General features: G+C 47.0%; 1 long non-coding RNA gene across 1 annotated transcript; it reads left to right on the plus strand.

Annotated features, from left to right (window-relative positions):
* The first annotated feature begins 1,079 nt into the window (after positions 1-1,079).
* On the plus strand, positions 1,080-16,262 carry LOC140209579 (uncharacterized). Its single transcript, XR_011889024.1, has 3 exons — positions 1,080-1,782; positions 2,468-2,639; positions 16,228-16,262. It is a non-coding gene; the product is annotated as an uncharacterized lncRNA (long non-coding RNA).
* The last annotated feature ends 2,338 nt before the right edge of the window (positions 16,263-18,600 follow it).

The following is an 18,600-nucleotide window of genomic DNA, read 5'->3' on the forward strand; positions in this document are numbered from 1 at the left end:
GCAGGTTTACTCAGATATGGATGGGTGCAGGGCCAGAGGGTGTTAGAGAGATGGATGGGTGGAAGGCCTGTAGGGATTTTTACAGAGAGGTGGATAGGTATAGGAGCCAGAAGGGGTTTCACAGAGACGTGATGGGTGTTGGGGCCATAGGGTATGACCGAGAGATAAGATGGGTACAGGGCCAGAGGGGATTACAGGGAGATGGATGGGTGGAAAGACTGTTGCTGTCTGGGCCAAAGTGGGATTACTGAGAAATGAATGAATGAATGTTAGGGTTGGAGGGGTTACAGTGAAATGGATATTTATAGGGGCCGGAAGGGGTTGCAGAGAGATGGGTGGGTGCAGGGTCTGGAAGAGGTTGTAGAGAGATGACTGGGTGTAGGGTCTGGAGGGGGTTACAGAGAGACGGATAGGTATAGGGGCCAGAGGGGGTTTCACAGAGACGGGACGGGCGTAGGGGCCACAGCGTATTACCGAGAGATGGGTGGATATAGGGTCTGGAGGGGATTACAGAGAGATGGATGGGATCCACGGGAAGGACACTGGAATTGAACACTGAACTCTGACGCTCTGTGAAGCTCCTCACATCCCACCCTTTCACTGACCAACACCCATATGGCACTCCCTGCCTCCCACCCCCACCCCTGAGATTACTGGGTCACTTCGGGGTTGGGGAGGAGACACTGAGGACAGATATTGACCCACAGCAGCACCCGTTTGCGTGTTGTCTTCCTTCTCGCACCCTGTTCCATTGCTTCCACTTTCCTTCCCCCATTTCAGTCCCCGTGGTGCCCTCAGCTCCTCGCTCCCCATCTCCACCGTGGATCGGAGACGCGCGGCGGCGGAAGTTAGCTCATGGCGTTCTGTAATCTGATTGGACAGCCCATGGACAAGCGCTCTAGGATTGGCCGAAGTGGTTATGGAACAATCCAATTGAGCACCGTTATTACTGCACATCTGATTGTCCGTCGCCTGGCTGCCGTGTTTACCGATTGGCTGCTGGAATACCGCACTCCCTGATTGGGTCGGCTGGAGGCAGCGCAATATGCCGCTGACAGGACGGATAAGGAGACGCCGGACTGGTTCGCTGATGTGACGGTACTTCTGCGTTAACTGGACGCCTTAACCTACTCAAGTGCCTACGCGCGCTTTGAGTATTTCTACTTGTGCGGTGGTGTGTCTGCGTCGCTCGGCAATGCGCGCACGTCACGCATGCGCACTCAGCTGCCCGCGCAAGGCTTCATGGTCATGGTAGTCTCGGGCTAAACAAGACGCGAGCGTCATTTTTCGTGCGAAATGTGTCCTCCCTAATTTCGAAGCATTATGGAAAGCATTGCAGCCAGAGTTCCTTCCCTGCCCTTCAGTCGCACAATGAGAAGCTATTGCAGCGTAGGATGACATGCGATGCTACCAAGCGGACCAAAGACAGCAGCAGCCGTCTGTGTTGCCGCGACGCGCGGTTACATTTTGGTGCGCGTCGCAGCAACGCAGGCTTTCGCGTAGGGTTTGCGGCGACGTGTTGACGCAGACGTATAAAGGCTCATTTAAAACAACGATGTAATAAGTTTAATTGAATTAAAGTACGTTTGATGCAGATTCAAGATAGAGTGAAGCAATAGCAGAAAACTGACCAGCGCCCTCTAGGGGCGATGCTGCCAGTGACGCTGCTCCTTAGGAAACACCCCTCTACGGGACAGTCCTCCAAGACAGCGCCACCATCCAAACTCCGTGCAATTACTGGATGGACACAACATTGTCTCTCAGCGAGCCCTGGCGACTCAGGTGAGGGTGACAACGACGAATCATATAGGTTTAACTGCCATGTCACCAATTGCCCCATAAAGACCAGGGATGTGGAGATTGGAGCTATGAATCTGAATCAGAATCAGGTTTCACACATCAAAGTTGCTGGTGAACGCAGCAGGCCAGGCAGCATCTCTAGGAAGAGGTACAGTCGACGTTTCTTCCTAGAGATGCCCGGCCTGAAACGTCGACTGTACCTCTTCCTAGAGATGCTGCCTGGCCTGCTGCGTTCACCAGCAACTTTGATGTGTGTTGCTTGAAATTCCAGCATCTGCAGAATTCCTGTTCTTCAGAATCAGGTTTAATAGCAACAGCATATGTCATGAAATTTGTTGTCTTTGCAGCAGCAGTACAATGTAATACATAATAATAAAGAAAAAACTGTCAATTACAATAACTATATACAATAAATTAAATAAGTATTGTAAAATAAATATACATAAACAGTAGTGAGGTAATAAAGTTAGTGAGTATTAAAGGATACAGATATTTTTTTTCATCAACTGCCTGAACAGGAAAAGATTGATAAGTGGTTCCAGGAAGGGGCACATCCCAACCAAGAGAGTTGGGCTGAATTTCAGCATATTAAGGCAGATACAAATTGAACCCTTTTTATAGCAACTAAATTCTGTCTACCATGTTGCTTTCTCAACAAATCACACAGTTGACACGTGGAGTTGATGACACCATAGGAGATGACAAATCAACATGTACAAGGTGGTGGAAGAATCAGAGGACTAGCAAGGAGCTAATGTTGCTCCATTATTCAAGAATGGAACCATGGATAAACATTAGCTGAACGTGGAAAGGATAGATCCTCGACTCTCATGATACTGGTAGGAAACTTGCTGGAGAAGGTTTTTATAGATAGGATTTATGACAATTCGGATAACCATAGACTGATGAGATGTAGCCGGTATGTCTCTGTACGGGACAAATCATGTCTCCCTAATCTGATTGTGTTTTCTAATGAGGTGACGAGGGTGATTGGTGAAGGAAGAACTGTGGATATGTGGCAATTGACAGGGTCAATCAGGGGCGGCTCATCCAGAAGATTAAGATGTATGGGGTCCATGGCGAATAGGCCATTTGGATTCAGAACTGGCTTGTCCATAGGAGGCAGACGGTAAAGGGAATAGGAGGGAGGAGTGGGGATGGAGAGAAGGACAACATGGGAAGAATGGATGAGGGGTTTGTGTTGAAGGTAGACTAACTGGATCTCAGACTCCTTCTTCCCCGCTGATCCATCCACTGTTCCCACCACGTCCCCCTGTCCCAGATGTTATGGTCACCCTTTCGAATCTCTGTGGAACCCAGAGACGCCTCTGGAATACATTGGCCTCAACCATAAACATGGTAGCAGAATTAGGCCATTAGGTCCGCTTTTCAATCATGGCTGATCCTTTTTCCCTTCCTCAGCCCCACTTCCCGGCCTTCTTCCCATAAGCTTTGGTGCCGCGACCAATCAACAACCTGTAGCCCCCCCGGCCAGCCTCAGGGTCGCTCGGCTCACTGTCGTCGAAGGGAAACAGCCCTCGGCCCCGTCAAACTGGGTAATTAGTTTGTGTGGATGCTGTGTGATGTACCTCACCCCGCCCAAATAACAGACAATACACCAGATACGATTAAATGATTTACAGTTTATAGATATTACTGGAACTATATAATTAATAGTGAATAAAATATAAAAGGAAAATAAAAGGCGCCACACTTATCAACGTTCAATCTCTTCGTGCACAAACAGTTGGAGCTCGGGACCCTTCTTCTTCACCCTGCGACCCCTCGGACCACCTCGACCGGCCGCCTGGGACCAACAACGAGTCCCTCTCCGTCTCCCCTCCTCGCCGAATGCCCCGCTTGGGGTTCGACCCCTTTAGCGCACTCACAGCACCTGTTCTAAATGACCTCCACCCAACCATTCCAATCTCTGTAATCCCCTCTTTCACAATCTCTGTGATTTCCTCCCTCCTCTTCAATCCTCTCCATCTTTATGGACTCAATTTATTGCTACATTTCCCCGTCTCTGTGACACCCACCTCCATCACATGCCCCAGTCTCTGTAAACCCTTCCATCTTCTACGCCCCTCTCTCACTAAGCTCCCCTCCCTGTCTTTCCATTCCCCTTCACCCCTCTCCCTGTATGCCCCTGTAACCCCTTGGATCGGTCCGCGGCGTTAGTTGAGAGAAGACCATTTCTGGCCCCGCCAATCGTGTGAAATTTCAGGTGCAAAACCTTCTGTTTCAGTGGATGCTGCGTGATTTGTTCCCCTGTTCTAAATCAGTACCATGAAATAACAGGCCATGTACCATATACAATTAAGTGATTTAGCTTTATAATTCTGAATTTGACTAAAGGGTTAGTAAAGAAAACAAAAAGAGAAGGGCTCTTTTTAATGAGCGAATCTAATGAGCACAGGTTGGAGCTCACGGTTTCCCTATCACAGCCCGGTACAGAAACACCAATGCACTGGAAAGGAAAATACGACAAAATGTAGCGGATACGACCCAGTCCATCACCGGGGTAAAGCCCTCCCCACCATTGAACCCATCTACACAGAGCGCTGTCACAGGGAAACAGCGTCTATTATCAGGGATCACCACCTTACAGACATCCAACATCCTTCACGATATCTCTGAATTTACTGAAGTGATCCCCTACATCCACATCCAAATCATTTCAAACGATAAAGTCTCCATGTAGTATCACTGATTACCGGTATCCAATCACGAAAACCTGGATCCACCTCCTCTTATTTCGAAGCAATGATTTCATACAACATGCAAGTTGTCCTCGTCAAGATGGATCACACTGCTTTGGTGCAGAATGTAGTGCTCCCAGCCTGAGGCTTTCCATTCCAGGACGTCTAAGGTGTCCTCTTTCTTTAAGGATTCTGGTTTCCTTCTGCCGTCATCAATGATGCCCTCACCCGCATCTCCTCCATTTCCCACACTTCGGTCCTCACCCCATCCTCCCGCCACCACAAAAGGAACAGAGTTCCCTTGTCCTCACCTACCACCCCACCAGCCTTCGGATCCAGCACATTATCCTCCATAACTTCCGCCACCTTCAACAGGACCCCACAACTAAGCACATCTTTCCATCTCCACCCCTCTCCACTTTCCGCAGGGATCAGTCCCTCAGCGACTCCCTGGTCCACACGTCACTCCCCACTGATCTCCCACCCGGCACTTATCCCTGTAAGCGTAAGTGCTACACCTGTCCCTACTCCTCCTCTCTTGCCACCATTCAGGGCCCCAAACAGTCCTTCCAGGTGAGGCAACACTTCACTCGTGAGTCTGTTGGGCTCATCTATTGCATCCGGTGCTCCCGGTGCGGCCTCCTCTACATCGGTGAAACCCGACGCAGATTGGGAGACTACTTCGTCGAGCACCTCTGCTCCGTTGGCCACAACAGACAGGATCTCCCATTTGCCACCCACTTCAACTCTGCTTCACATTCCCATTCGGATATGTCCATACATGGCCTCCTCTACTGCCATGATGAGGGCAAACTCAGGTTGGAGGGGCAAAACCTCATATACCATCCAGGTAGTCTCCAGCCCCCTGGTATGAGCATAGAATTCTCCAACTTCCAGTAATTACCTCCCCCTCCCTTCCCCTATCCCTATTTCACTCTACCCCCTCCCCCAGCTGCCTATTATCTCCCTCATGGTTCTACCTCCTTCTACTACCCATTGTGCTTTCCCCTATTCCTTCTTCACCTTTCCTGCCTATCACCTCCCTGCTTCCCCTCCCCCACGGGGCAGTATCTTTCCCGTTACTGGTTCTCCTTCCCACCCTCCCCCCCTTCTTTATAGGGCCTCTGCCCCTTCCCTCTTCAGTCCTGACAAAGGGTTCCGGCCCGAAACGTTGACTGATCGTTTCCACGGATGCTGCCTGATCTGCTGAGTTCCTCCAGCGTGTTGTGAGTGTTGCGCCGATCAATACTTTATTGCCTTCTGCAAATGATCTATTTGATTGTGCAGGGAAAATCTTAAATCTGACAAAGTCCTATTGGTTATTTCTGATCAGTGAACGCTTTTCCTGCCCCTCAGGACTTTTCATTATCTCCCCTCCCACTAACGTATACCTCCACTGCACCCTTTATAAACCTTCGACGCCGTTCTTATAATGAGACGACCAGATCTGAACACAATACTCCAAGAGTAGCCTAACCATGATTTTATAACGCTGCAGCATTCCCCTCGTTGCTCTTGAGTTCTGTCTCCCGACTAACGAAAGTCAAAACAACATACAGCTTCGTAACCAGCTAGAAGATAAGGAGCTGTGACGCTCAATTTAGGAATGCTGTGTCAGCCAGTTAGGATGATGGAACTGGGAGAAAGATCTGGAGAGACCTGGACGGAGTGAGATTTGTGACGGACAGGATTTTCGCGGGATTTTTTTGGTGGGAGCTGCGGAGAGGACGGGGGTGGGGGGAGGATGGGGTGTGGCTGTGGGTGCCGTGAGAAGGAGCAACCCCCTTGCACGAAGCCAGATGAATGGCTGCAAGAATGGAGGCCACACCTCGCAAGGGAGCGCCCGTTTATTCGAGATGGGTTCTGAGCAACGTTCGGAAGGCGGTGTTTGCGTTCACGGAGACGGTGGGTCCAGCGCGTCAGTAAAAAAGGATAACTTCAAGATGAGCTTCACATTTAGATTGAGTTAACTGTAATCGGTCCTTTTTTCCTTTTATTTTCCCTCCTAACTGTACGATTAAGCCGAACATTTGTAAATATACTTTCTTTGTAACTTTATGCGATGTAGACTGTTAATTCCTGCTCACCGACAATGGCGTACGGGTAGTATTTACACAGCATTCACTCAAATCGAGGTTTCATTACTCGGAACATCGCAGCATTCCTGTTTGGCTGAACCCCAGAACATACCGACCCTAGAGGTATCTTGATCATGAGAGGTGGGCTTCTCACCACGGACTCTCGTGGCTGTTCGCAGAGCCGGCTACTGAGCCGTCTCCATACGAGCCCGGTCAGGGTTACATTTCATTCCAAAATCTTCCTCTGTCATGGTCCGGATCGGGGCCCCTTTAAATTTACCTTGTTTATGTTACGATCCGGACCATTGATTCCCTGTTTTCCTGTGTCCCTCGACTTTGGTGATTAGAGGCAATTAACACTCGGCTGAACCGGTAGTTTATAGTCTCCGGCTTTCAGCCGTTCGGTGGGAGAGCGTCTGCAAAGTCATCAAAGCTACGGTGTGCCGATGTCATCTGGCCGCAGCAAGCCTCGTCTCTTCCGAAGCGAGTGCCTCTCCTCACCGGAGCAACCCTGTCCAGTTACCTCGCCGAAGCGAGCCTGCAATGTTTCCTCACCGAGGTGGGTTTACCCGCCGGAGGGAATCAAGAACCGCTGTTTACTGTTCCCGGGCCGAGACGAGAGCTCGCCACTACCCGGAGGCTCCAAGTCAAGTCCTGGCTCCGGGGGCATTCAAGCAGCAAGTCAAGTCCTTGTCCTGGTGGCATTCAAGCAGCAAGTCAAGTCCTGGCTCTGGCGGCATTCAAGCAGTAAGTCATGTCCTGTTCCTGGTGGCTTCCAAGTTCTGAGTCAAGTCCTGGCGGTCTGTGATTCCTGTCCTACCCCCTTGTCTGAATCCCTTCTCTGCCCCTCTCGCCTCTAGCCCTCGTCTGCAGCCCCCGCCTGCACTTCAGTCTAGTTCCATCGCCGGAGCTCGGTAAGTACTGTCTGGTGTTCATTCGTGTTGGTCTTGTCTTGTCCTGTCCTCTGTGGGGTAACTCAGGCTGTCTCGTCGTTGCCCCGCGGAGAGTCATGAGTCCCAGCCCTATGTCCTGTACCCAAGGAGGGGTCCCGGCTCTCTGTTCTGTGTATGTGTCTATGGTTCCATGTACCTGCTCTCCCGAGACCGAGGCTCTGTTTTCACGTTCCTCCTCTCCCTAGCCCATGTCACGTCCTTGCCTAGTTCTGGGGTCCGAGCCCGAGGCAAGACCCAGGTACTGGGTCCTTGCCCAGTCTCGGGCTCGGAGTCCATACCCTAGCCTCTTCATGTCTCCTCTAATTCTGGGAGCGGATTCCGAGTCCTAGCCCAGACCCTTGGTCCCAGTCTAGGCATAGTCCTCAGTCCTCGGCCAGTTCGCTACTCCTGCTCCTACCTAGCTCTCCAGATATCGAACAATAAACTAAATTTAATTGACCTCACAAGATGTCTTGCATTTGGGTCCACCCTTTCTCCCAAACCCCCGCCATTGCGATATCCTCATGGTGTGCTTCTCAATGTCTTTGTTCCCATAGGGAGGTTATAGAACAGGACCAATGAGGGATTGTTCCTTTCCTGTGTCTGACTTCCACCGGTATTACAAGTGGACGAGCCCTCCGTGGCTGAGAAGTATTTGAGCTACATTTCTTTCATTTCAGTTGGTCTGTTATTTTGAACTAGTTCATTGGTGTAAGCTCATGGGATAATTCGAGACGATAAAGAGCTTTGAAATATTAAGAGGACGGTAGATGCTTCGCTATCCTGACGACAGAAAACCATTTCAGTATTCCTGAATCTGAGATTTGGCATTGTTTTATTTTGGATTGTGTAATTTGGACTAGATTAACAAGCCTAGTTTGAAAAACTGCTTTGGGGTGTTCTGCCATCCTGAGATTTCTTTTTGCACTCTGCTGCAATAGTTCATTTCCAGGCTTTGCTGGAAGATTTGAAGACATTTATGTGATTAAAGTTCTGGCTCAGTTTGAGGGTGTTTCTTTGTTTTTGTGGCTCAATGACATTTCCTGGTCTTTATGTGCTGAATAATTGGTCAATCTCGATAAATTCGGAGGATAAGACCGTTTGTCTAAAGAGATTGTCATTGCAGTCACAGCTCTCAAAGGCTTTCTGATGGATTTATGTTGAAGACCCGTGTCATCTGTAATCCTGTGGTTGAAGATTATTCTGAGAAAACATAAGATGCTTTATACGATTTTCATTCTGAAAGTTTGGATAATAGTGCGATGTTCGTCTCTTTATAGTGAAGATTTTATCATTTCCTTTTCCTAGCTACTGTCCGAGGAAAGTGCAGAAGTCTTGGGTTCTACCTTGCAAGGTCTGATCTCGTAGGTTCCTCGCTGGGGACAAATTTCGGGGGACTTTGAAGTACATGGTGCATGTGCTTGACACTGGTTATTCTCTTTTTTAAATGTTCATGAGCAGTTTAATCGGGCACTTCGTCGAAGAGTGTCTTTGAGGTCCGCAGTCGGCTAGCAGTGCGGGGGGGAAATGAATGAACCAAATTGAGTAGTCCTGTACTGCGGGTTGATGTTTGATATTCTATGTGTTGTTCACTCGCTTTTTCCCGTTTGTATAATTTGTTTTTTTTTCACGGTGGGTTTTTAATGTTTTCTGTGAACTGGTTCCATGCTGTTTCTTTGCTTCGTGTCTGCGTGTGGAATGACGAATCTCAGAATTCTGTTATGTAGACCCGCACATTCTTTATTAATAAATGTACTTTGAATCTGTTATGGACTAGTCTGTTGTGTTAATTTCTATCGTTTTATGGATCTGAGATTTTGGATTCTGAGAAAGTGATTTTTCTGCGTCACTTATTGGATCTATTTGTTCTGGTTTTCCAGACATATGAACCAAATAACTATCTGCTCTTTAATGTCCGTGATTTAAGGTGTGTTTTTTTTTGAATTTCTGAGCCACCGCACGTGTTTATTACTTCAGTAGTAATTCGATGTATATCCTGGGAGAGCATATGGTTCTGAGAAGCTCTGTTGAAAATCTTTATTTGTATAAGCATGTTATACTGTATTATGTTTTATTGTACACATATATGCACTAATGGAGAATTGGTTAGCAGACAGGAAGCAAAGAGTGGGAATAAACGGGACCTATTCAGAATGGCAGGTGGTGACTAGTGGGGTACCGCAAGGCTCAGTGCTGGGACCCCAGTTGTTTACAATATATATTAATGACTTGGATAAGGGAATTAAATGCAGCATCTCCAAGTTTGCGGATGACACGAAGCTGGGTGGCAGTGTTAGCTGTGAGGAGGATGCTAAGAGGATGCAGAGTGACTTGGGTAGGTTGGGTGAGTGGGCAAATTCATGGCAGATGCAATTTAATGTGGATAACTGTGAAGTTATCCACTTTGGTGGCAAAAATAGGAAAACAGATTATTATCTGAATGGTGGCCGATTAGGAAAAGGGGAGGTGCAACGAGACCTGGGTGTCATTATACACCAGTCATTGAAAGTGGGCATGCAGGTACAGTAGGCGGTGAAAAAGGCGAATGGTATGCTGGCATTTATAGCGAGAGGATTCGAGTCCAGGAGCAGGGAGGTACTACTGCAGTTGTACAAGGCCTTGGTGAGACCACACCTGGAGTATTGTGTGCAGTTTTGGTCCCCTAATCTGAGGAAAGACATCCTTGCCATAGAGGGAGTACAAAGGAGGTTCACCAGATTGATTCCTGGGATGGCAGGACTTTCATATGAAGAAAGACTGGATGAACTGGGCTTGTACTCCTTGGAATTTAGAAGATTGAGGGGGGATCTGATTGAAACGTATAAGATCCTAAAGGGATTGGACAGGCTAGATGCAGGAAGATTGTTCCCGATGTTGGGGAAGTCCAGAACGAGGGATTACAGTTTGAGGATAAAGGGGAAGCCTTTTAGGACTGAGATTAGGAAAAACTTCTTCACACAGAGAGTGGTGAATCTGTGGAATTCTCTGCCACAGGAAACAGTTGAGGCCAGTTCATTGGCTATCTTTAAGAGGGAGTTAGATATGGCCCTTGTGGCTACGGGGATCAGGGGGTATGGAGGGAAGGCTGGGGCGGGGTTCTGAGTTGGATGATCAGCCATGATCATAATAAATGGCGGTGCAGGCTCGAAGGGCCGAGTGGCCTACTCCTGCACCTATTTTCTATGTTTCTATGTTTCTAATTGGCGCACCGGATGGAGGAGCGTGTTTAAGTCGTCAAAATACTTTGAGGTGGCCCGCGGATTTGAAGTGAAAGTCGACCCTAATCTCATTAAATCGGGGTTGCAGTGGAGTCGCAGCGGAGCAGGAAGCGTGAGGGGAGATGATGGAACAATCCTTGGGGCACAGCGACAGCACGGAACCTCACTAGAGAAACATTTTCACACCCTGTTTATGGATTATGACGGTCATATGGGTCACAAGAGATATCCTCGAAGTTTCCTCAGCTTCTTTTACACTGGATGCACTTTGCGATCAGTGCCATCGCCGATTTCAGATGAGCTTTCAGCTGATCGCTGAACTTATTCTGGATCATGGCGTAAAGAAAAGTATTTGTGCAGCAACTCGGGATCTTCAGCATCAAGCCCAGTTCTTGCAGGAAAGTGGCTAGATTTGTAGACACCAAATTCAAACAATATAATCTGTACCGAATATAATACACTGTATACAGCGCCCATAAGAATATGAAATTACCGGAGATGACCAGCAGGAAAATGAGGGATTTCCTTCGGCTCTCCATCTCTGGGTCTTTAGGACACTCGCCACATCTCATAATCTTGAGCCTCTCGCGGGCAGCGCTGGCTGCTAAAACGTGTTAGATTATTGAAGCATTGAGTAGCAGAACCAGCACAAATGGGACCACTAACAACAGGAATTCTGCAGATGCTAGAAATTCAAACAACACACATCAAAATTGCTGGTGAACGCAGCAGGCCAGGCAGCATCTCTAGGAAGAGAGACAGTCGACGTTTCAGGCCGAGACCCTTCGTCAGGATCTTCGAAGGGTCTCGGCCTGAAACGTCGACTGTATCTCTTCCTAGAGATGCTGCCTGGCCTGCTGCGTTCACCAGCAACTTTCAAATGGGACCACTGGCGTGAGGAAATAATAAAGGATCTCAATTCCTCCCCAGGTCGTTGAATCCAGCACTCCCTCCCTTTCACGACAGAACCAAGGGTCCTGCAGAAGAAGTTATTGGCCCGTCAGCATAAAATACTAGAAAATATTCTTCAAACAGCTCAACACAATCACTGCTGCCAAAACCACGGCCGCCGTTCTCGCGATGCAATGTTTGCTTTTCAGTTTCGAGTAACCGATAGCCACACTTCGATCGAATGTGAAAACGACGGTGAAGCAAACCGAACAGTCGGTAGATGCATAAAGAACGGCGTGCATATTACACAGAGGGATGGAATACATGAAAGCAAACTGCCTGCTATACAGAATCGGAATTTGGCTGAGTATCAGATCGAAAAAAAAATAACGTACAGGTCAGCCGCGGCCATGGCCAAAGGGTATAAAGAGACACAGTTTGAAACACCGCACTTTCGCCGAGATAGGATCACAATCGTCACCACATTTGCTGTGTGTAGAGAAAATAAGAACAGGTAAAATAGATCATATTTGAGACCATTTTAAATATTCGGACGTCCGCTGAAAAATAATCGTGTTTTTGAAAGTCCATGCGTTACTGCTCGTGTGTATTCGACCACAAAGATAATACTCCTTTCCACGTGTATTTTGCTCAATTCTTTGTCAATCTCCCGGTATATAAGTCTCAGGGGAAAAAAAAGAATTCCATGAAATATCTATCTCAATCAAAACCTTTGCAAATCGATATCCATAAACACCAGAGGGAGGAAAGATGCTATACATCTTGAGCAAAACAAATATAATGCCGGAGGAATTCAGGCAACATTCAAAGCTTAAAATAGATTCATTACCAAATATTTATGTTGTATACAAACCTGAAACTCATCTTCTTATAGGGAACCACAAAAAAAATAATCTAATTAGGACCCATTGAAAGACGCCACAGAAGAAAAGCATCAATCACTCAATGTGTGAAAAGGAATAAATCGTGAAAACAATATAATGTTAGCAAATAAGACACAGACATGAACTGCAGAGTCCCCGAAAGTGAGTGCGCAGTCTTGAAACCAGTTCAGGGCTGAGGCAAATGCAGTTCATTGCGGAGCGCGTCTGCAGCAGCAGCTCAGAGCTGAAGGGCCTTGATCAAATGGCTTAAGTAGTTTTTTAAGAAGTGCAAAAACACATGAAACATGAGCTGCAGAGACCTGTTTAGCGCTGAGGCGAGTGAAGCCCGACCAGGAACCCGATGACTGCAGGGCAACAATTGCTCCGGAACCTGCCGTTGCGTGATGGTCGCATCGGAAAGAGAGCGAGTCTGGTCACACGCAAGCACTCGGCGCTGAGCACCTGCACTCATCCTCGACGATTTAGCTCTTGTTCTCGAATTTAATCGAAGCGGAGTAATGGAGCCGATCACAGCTGGGCTTCTACTGTGATGTACGGACGCAGCGAGCTCCCCTAGGGATGGTGGGTACGGATCGAGAGCCAATATCTATGAACATTGCAAAATATGCCGACCGAGATCCTTCCCCAGGATTGGAAATGAAGCAGGTAGGTTCCAGAAAAAGTGGCGGAGGTGAGAGGACTACTGCCCCGTATTAGCACAGACTCCTTAGAAAGCGATGTAGTTTCCATTTGGGCCGTATCGCTGTAATGATTATCCAATGCCCTGTGGAATCACTACTCTGGACTATTGAAGTCATCTTGTGCCTCCATCAAAGAGGAATTACAATTTGACCAAAGATATCATTCGTAACCGACCGGAGAAAAACGTCATAAAAACAGTATAAATATAAAACATATATATCTGGAAGGGTAACATTTAAGACGCCTTACAGTGTGAATGACGGATCGAAAGGGAGTTGGCGAGAGAGAAAAAGATAGAGAAAACGAGACAGACAGAGAGAGATTGTAATGGGGTGAAAAAACTGAGAAATTAATCAATATGAATGTCTTAACGGAAAGCACAATTTCGCATATATGTGACAATCAAGATTCTTCTGGATAGCAAGGTGAACAAAGTGATTATGATTCTGATCGGTACGAGAGAATTTGCCAATTTTTGAGATCACACCTGCTCAGTACCTGGAGCACTGCATTCGGGACGCTTTACAACAATAACTATTCAGATAGATAGATAAATAGATCTACTTTATTGATCCCGAGGGAAATTGGGTTTCGTTACAGCTAAACCAACCAAGAATAGAGCATAAATATAGCAATACAAAAACCACAAACAATCAAACAACAAATGCAAACTATGCCAGATGGAAATAAGTCCAGGACCAGCCCATCGGCTCAGGGTGTCTGACCCTCCACGGGAGGAGCTGCAAAGTTCGATGGCCACAGGCAGGAACAAACTCCCATGACGCCCAGTGTTGTATCTCGGTGGAATATGGCCGGAGTCCAACAGCAAACAGTTCAATATCCGGTCTACAAACCAGTTAACAGCAAACAGAATCATTAAGTAACATGTCATATTACATGTGATACAACACTTGGCGGCACGGGAGGTCGTTCCTGCCTGTGGCCATCGAACTTGCAGCTCCTCCCGTGGAGGGTCAGACATCCTGAGCCAATAGACTGGTCCTGGACTTATTTTCCATCTGGCATAGTTTGCATTTGTTGTTTGATTGTTTGTGGTTTTTGTATTGCTATACTTACGCTCTATTCTTGGTTGGTGCGGCTGTAACCAAACCAAATTTCCCTCGGGATTAATAAAGTATATCTATCTATCTATCTGTCTATCTATCTATATTAGCTGGTGTTTTTCCACGTTGATAACGACAGGCGGATAAAACAATAGAAACAACTGACGGGTCACTGAAATTGCTAACACACAGAAAATACTGGAGGAAATCAGCAGGCCAGGCAGCATCTATGGAAAACAGCCGGCGTTTCAGGCCGAGACCCTTCATCAGGACTTGCTAGCTTTGCGTAAGAAGTAGAATTGATAAAACGACCATAAGAATGTAAAATACAACTACTGTGAAATAGAATTGAGCAGAATTTAATTAGGAAAATACATTTTTGCTTGAATCGCCAATTGAACTTCGCTAGGATATGGCTTGTCAAATGGATCCCAGTGAATTTGCGGTGGTGTTTAAATTCTCAGAAGGCTTTCAGTAAGCCTTTTACGTGATATTGGTCAACAACCTGGAGCTCATAGAATTGGCAGCAATGTAACGACGTGAACTGGGAATTGGTTATTCAAATGAACGAAAAGAAACCATAGAAACCATAGAAAAACTACAGCACAGAAACAGGCCTTTTGGCCCTTCTTGGCTGTGCCGAACCATTTTCTGCCTAGTCATACTGACCTGCACACGGACCATATTCCTCCATACACCTCCCATCCATGTATCTGTCCAATTTATTCTTAAATGTTAAAAAAGAATCCGCATTTACGACCTCGTCTGGCAGCTCATTCCATACTCCCACCACTCTCTGTGTGAAGAAGCCCCCCCCCAATGTTCCCTTTAAACTTTTCCCCCCTCACCCTTAACCCATGTCCTCTTTTTTTTTTCTCCCCTTGCCTCAGTGGAAAAAGCCTGCTTGCATTCACTGTATCTATACCCATCATAATTTTATATACCCCTATCAAATCTCCCCTCATTCTTCTACGCTCCAGGGAATAAAATCCTAACCTATTCAACCTTTCTCTGTAACTGAGTTTCTCAAGTCCCAGCAACATCCTTGTAAACCTTCTCTGCACTCTTTCAATCTTATTTATATCCTTCCTATACTTTGGTGACCAAAACTGAACACAATACTCCAGATTCGGCCTCACCAATGCCTTATACAACCTCATCATAACATTCCAGCTCTTATACTCAATACTTCGATTAATAAAGGCCAATGTACCAAAAGCTCTCTTTACGACCCTATCTACCTGTGACGCCACTTTTAGGGAATTTTGTATCTGTATTCCCAGATCACTCTGTTCTACTGCAGTCCTCAGTGCCTTACCATTAACCCTGTATGTTCTACCTTGGTTTGTCCTTCCAACGTGCAATACCTGACACTTGTCTGTATCAAACTCCATCTGCCATTTTCTTGCTTAAAATATTAAAGAAATATGTCATCTTTAACTTTATGCCTTTTGGAAATCAGTTCATCTTTTAGTCGCTTAGCTATTCGCAGTAATAGAAACTTTGACCGGGGTGTCCAAACTTTTGCATATCACTGTATGTTGTTATGTATGGTTTTTGTAAAGTCCTATCGCATTTATTTATTTTGCAAAAAATGCTCGCCCCTCCGACAAAATGCAATAGGTTTCAATAGGTACATTTAAAGTCAGAAATGTGTACAATATACATCCTGACATTCTTCATCTTCGCAAACATCCACGAAAACAGAGAAGTGCCCCGAAGAATAAATGACAATTAAATGTTAGAACCCCAAAGGCCCCTCAGCTCCCCTTTCCCACGCATAAGCAGAAACAAGGCAACAGTCCCCCCACCAGCAAAAATCAGCGGCAACCCCACTGAGAACTCAAGCGTGCAGCAAGGCACCAATAAAAATATAGACTTGTAGTACCCAAAGGCTACTTGTTCATCCGATAACTCGACATACCTCATGCTCTCTCTCTCTCTCTCTCCCTAAAGGAAAAAGAGGTGTCCTCGTTTCACAGCAAGAGGGGAGACATAACAAAACAACTCGCTGATTCATGGCGTTAAAAAGTCTGTTGTATCGCTTCTTCCGAGCTCTGTGCTCAAAGAACTCGGGCCTCCGCACATACAGCCGGAAAGCAGCTCACCGCTTTCACTGCTTTCGATCTTCCGTCTCCCACGACACACCAGTTGTCTGCGACGGCACCGACCTCGAATCCGCCCGCTTCCTGGGGCCAGGAAATCCCTGAAGCCTGAAGGCGCGCTCGTCTTCTAGGCAGCGTCGTTGACATATCAAATAGCGGCCAGTCGTGAGACCCCGAGAGCGCGTCCCATTTCCGCAAAAGGTCAGGGTCTTCAAAATAACCCTGGAAGGGGAAAATAGAGATATTAAAAAATATAGAAATAGAGCTGTTTCTGTCAATGCAAGCAAAGGAGTCGCGGTTAGGCGCTATCGTCCTCCTAAGCTCCGCCCCATTAACGCAGTAAATAGCAACTTTGCATTAGGAACAATTACGAGGAAGCTGCCTGGATTTGGGAGCATGTCATTTTCTTCGGCAGTTGAACGGGGCAGGACTGCGCAAGCGCGTGTAAGTCGGACCGTGAGGCAGCGGGAGTATTTAAAAGTGAGAAGATTAACGGAGGGGGCGACGGAGTAGAGGGAGACAGAGTAGGAAGGTTTTGGCTCCCGAGGCTTCGGCGAGCAGTGGCTGAGGAAAATCTTCACTCCAAGTGAGGCAAGGCTGGGTAAGTTCCTTTAATAAATCTAATTACCTTAAGAGCAGGTAATGGAGGCAGCTGTTAGGGCAGTTGAGTGCTCCGTTTGCAGGATGTGGGAAGTCAGGGCGAGCACAATCGCCCCTGATAACTACACCTGCGAAAGGTGCATCCAGCTGCAGCTCCTGACAAACCGAGTTAGGGAACGGGAACTGGAACTGGAGCTGGATGAACTTCAGATCATTTGGGAGGCAGAGGCAGAAATAGAGAGGAGTTACAGGGAGATAGTCACCCCTAAGAGTCAGGAGACAGGTAGCTGGGTGACTGTCAGGAGAGGGAAGGGGAATAGACAGAATGAGCAGAGCACTCCTGTGGCCGTTCCCACCACAAATAAGTACATCGTTTTGGATACTGTTGATGGGGACGACCTACCAGGGACAAGTTGCAGTGGTAGCGTTTCTGGCACTGAGACGGGACCCTCAACTCAGAAGAGAAGGAGGGAAAAGATGAGAGCAGTAGTGATTGAGGATTCGATAGTTAGGGGGACAGAAAAGAAGTTCTGTGAAAGAGATCGAGAATCCCGGATGGTCTGTTGCCTCTCTGGTGCCAAGGTCAACGATATCTCGGATCGAGTTCTTGGTATTCTCAAGAGGGAGGGTGAGCAGCTGGATGTCGTGGTCCATGTAGGGACAAATGGCGTGGGTAGGAAGAGTGAGGAGGTCCTGAAAGGTGAGTGTAGGAAGGTAGGCGCCAAGTTAAAAGGACAGGTCCTCCAGGATAGCAATTTCAGGATTGCTAGTAGTGCCACGTTCAGGCCGGTTTAGAAATAGTAAGGTAGCGCAGATCAACACGTGGCTGAAGACGTGGGGCAGGAGAGAGGGCTTCAGATTTATAGATAATTGGGCAGTTTTCCAGAGAAGGTGGGACCTGTTCCGGCGGGACGATCTACATCTGAACAGGAAGGGGACAAATATTCTTGCAGGTAGGTTCGGTAGATAGGCTCCGGTGTATTTAAACTAGATACGAGGGGGTAAGGGAACCAGAGTGTAGGAACGGATGTAAGGAAGAAGAAAGAAGAAGAAAGAAAAAGAAAATAGTAAAGTTGTTTGCACGGTTAGTAGATAACCAGAGAGTAAGAGGTGGAAGATTTCTTAAATGCATTTATTTTAATGCTAGGAGCATTATAAGAAAGGTGCATGAGCTTAAAGCATAGATTGATACCTGGAAGTATGGTGTGGTAGCTATTAGTGAAACATGGTTACAGGAGGGGTGTGATTGGCAACTAAATATTCCTGGGTTTAATTGCTTCAGGTGTGATAGAATCAGAAGGACAAGAGGGGGAGGTGTTGCATTGCTTGTCAGAGAAAATATTACAGTGATGCTCTGGCAGGATAGATTAGAGGGCTCATCTAGGGAGGCTATTTGGGTGCAATTGAGGAATAGGAAAGGTGTAGTAACACTTATAGGGGTGTATTATAGACCACCTAATGAGGACCGAGAATTGGAGGAGCAAATTTGTAAGAAGATAGCAGATATTTGTAGTAAGCACAACGTTGCGATTGTGGGAGATTTTAATTTTCCACACATAGACTGGGAGGTCCATACTGTAAAAGGGCTGGATGGTTTGGGGTTTGTAAAATGTGTGCAGGATCG

The sequence above is a fragment of the Mobula birostris genome, chromosome 14 (assembly GCF_030028105.1).
Source record: "Mobula birostris isolate sMobBir1 chromosome 14, sMobBir1.hap1, whole genome shotgun sequence".
Lineage (NCBI taxonomy): Eukaryota > Metazoa > Chordata > Chondrichthyes > Myliobatiformes > Myliobatidae > Mobula > Mobula birostris.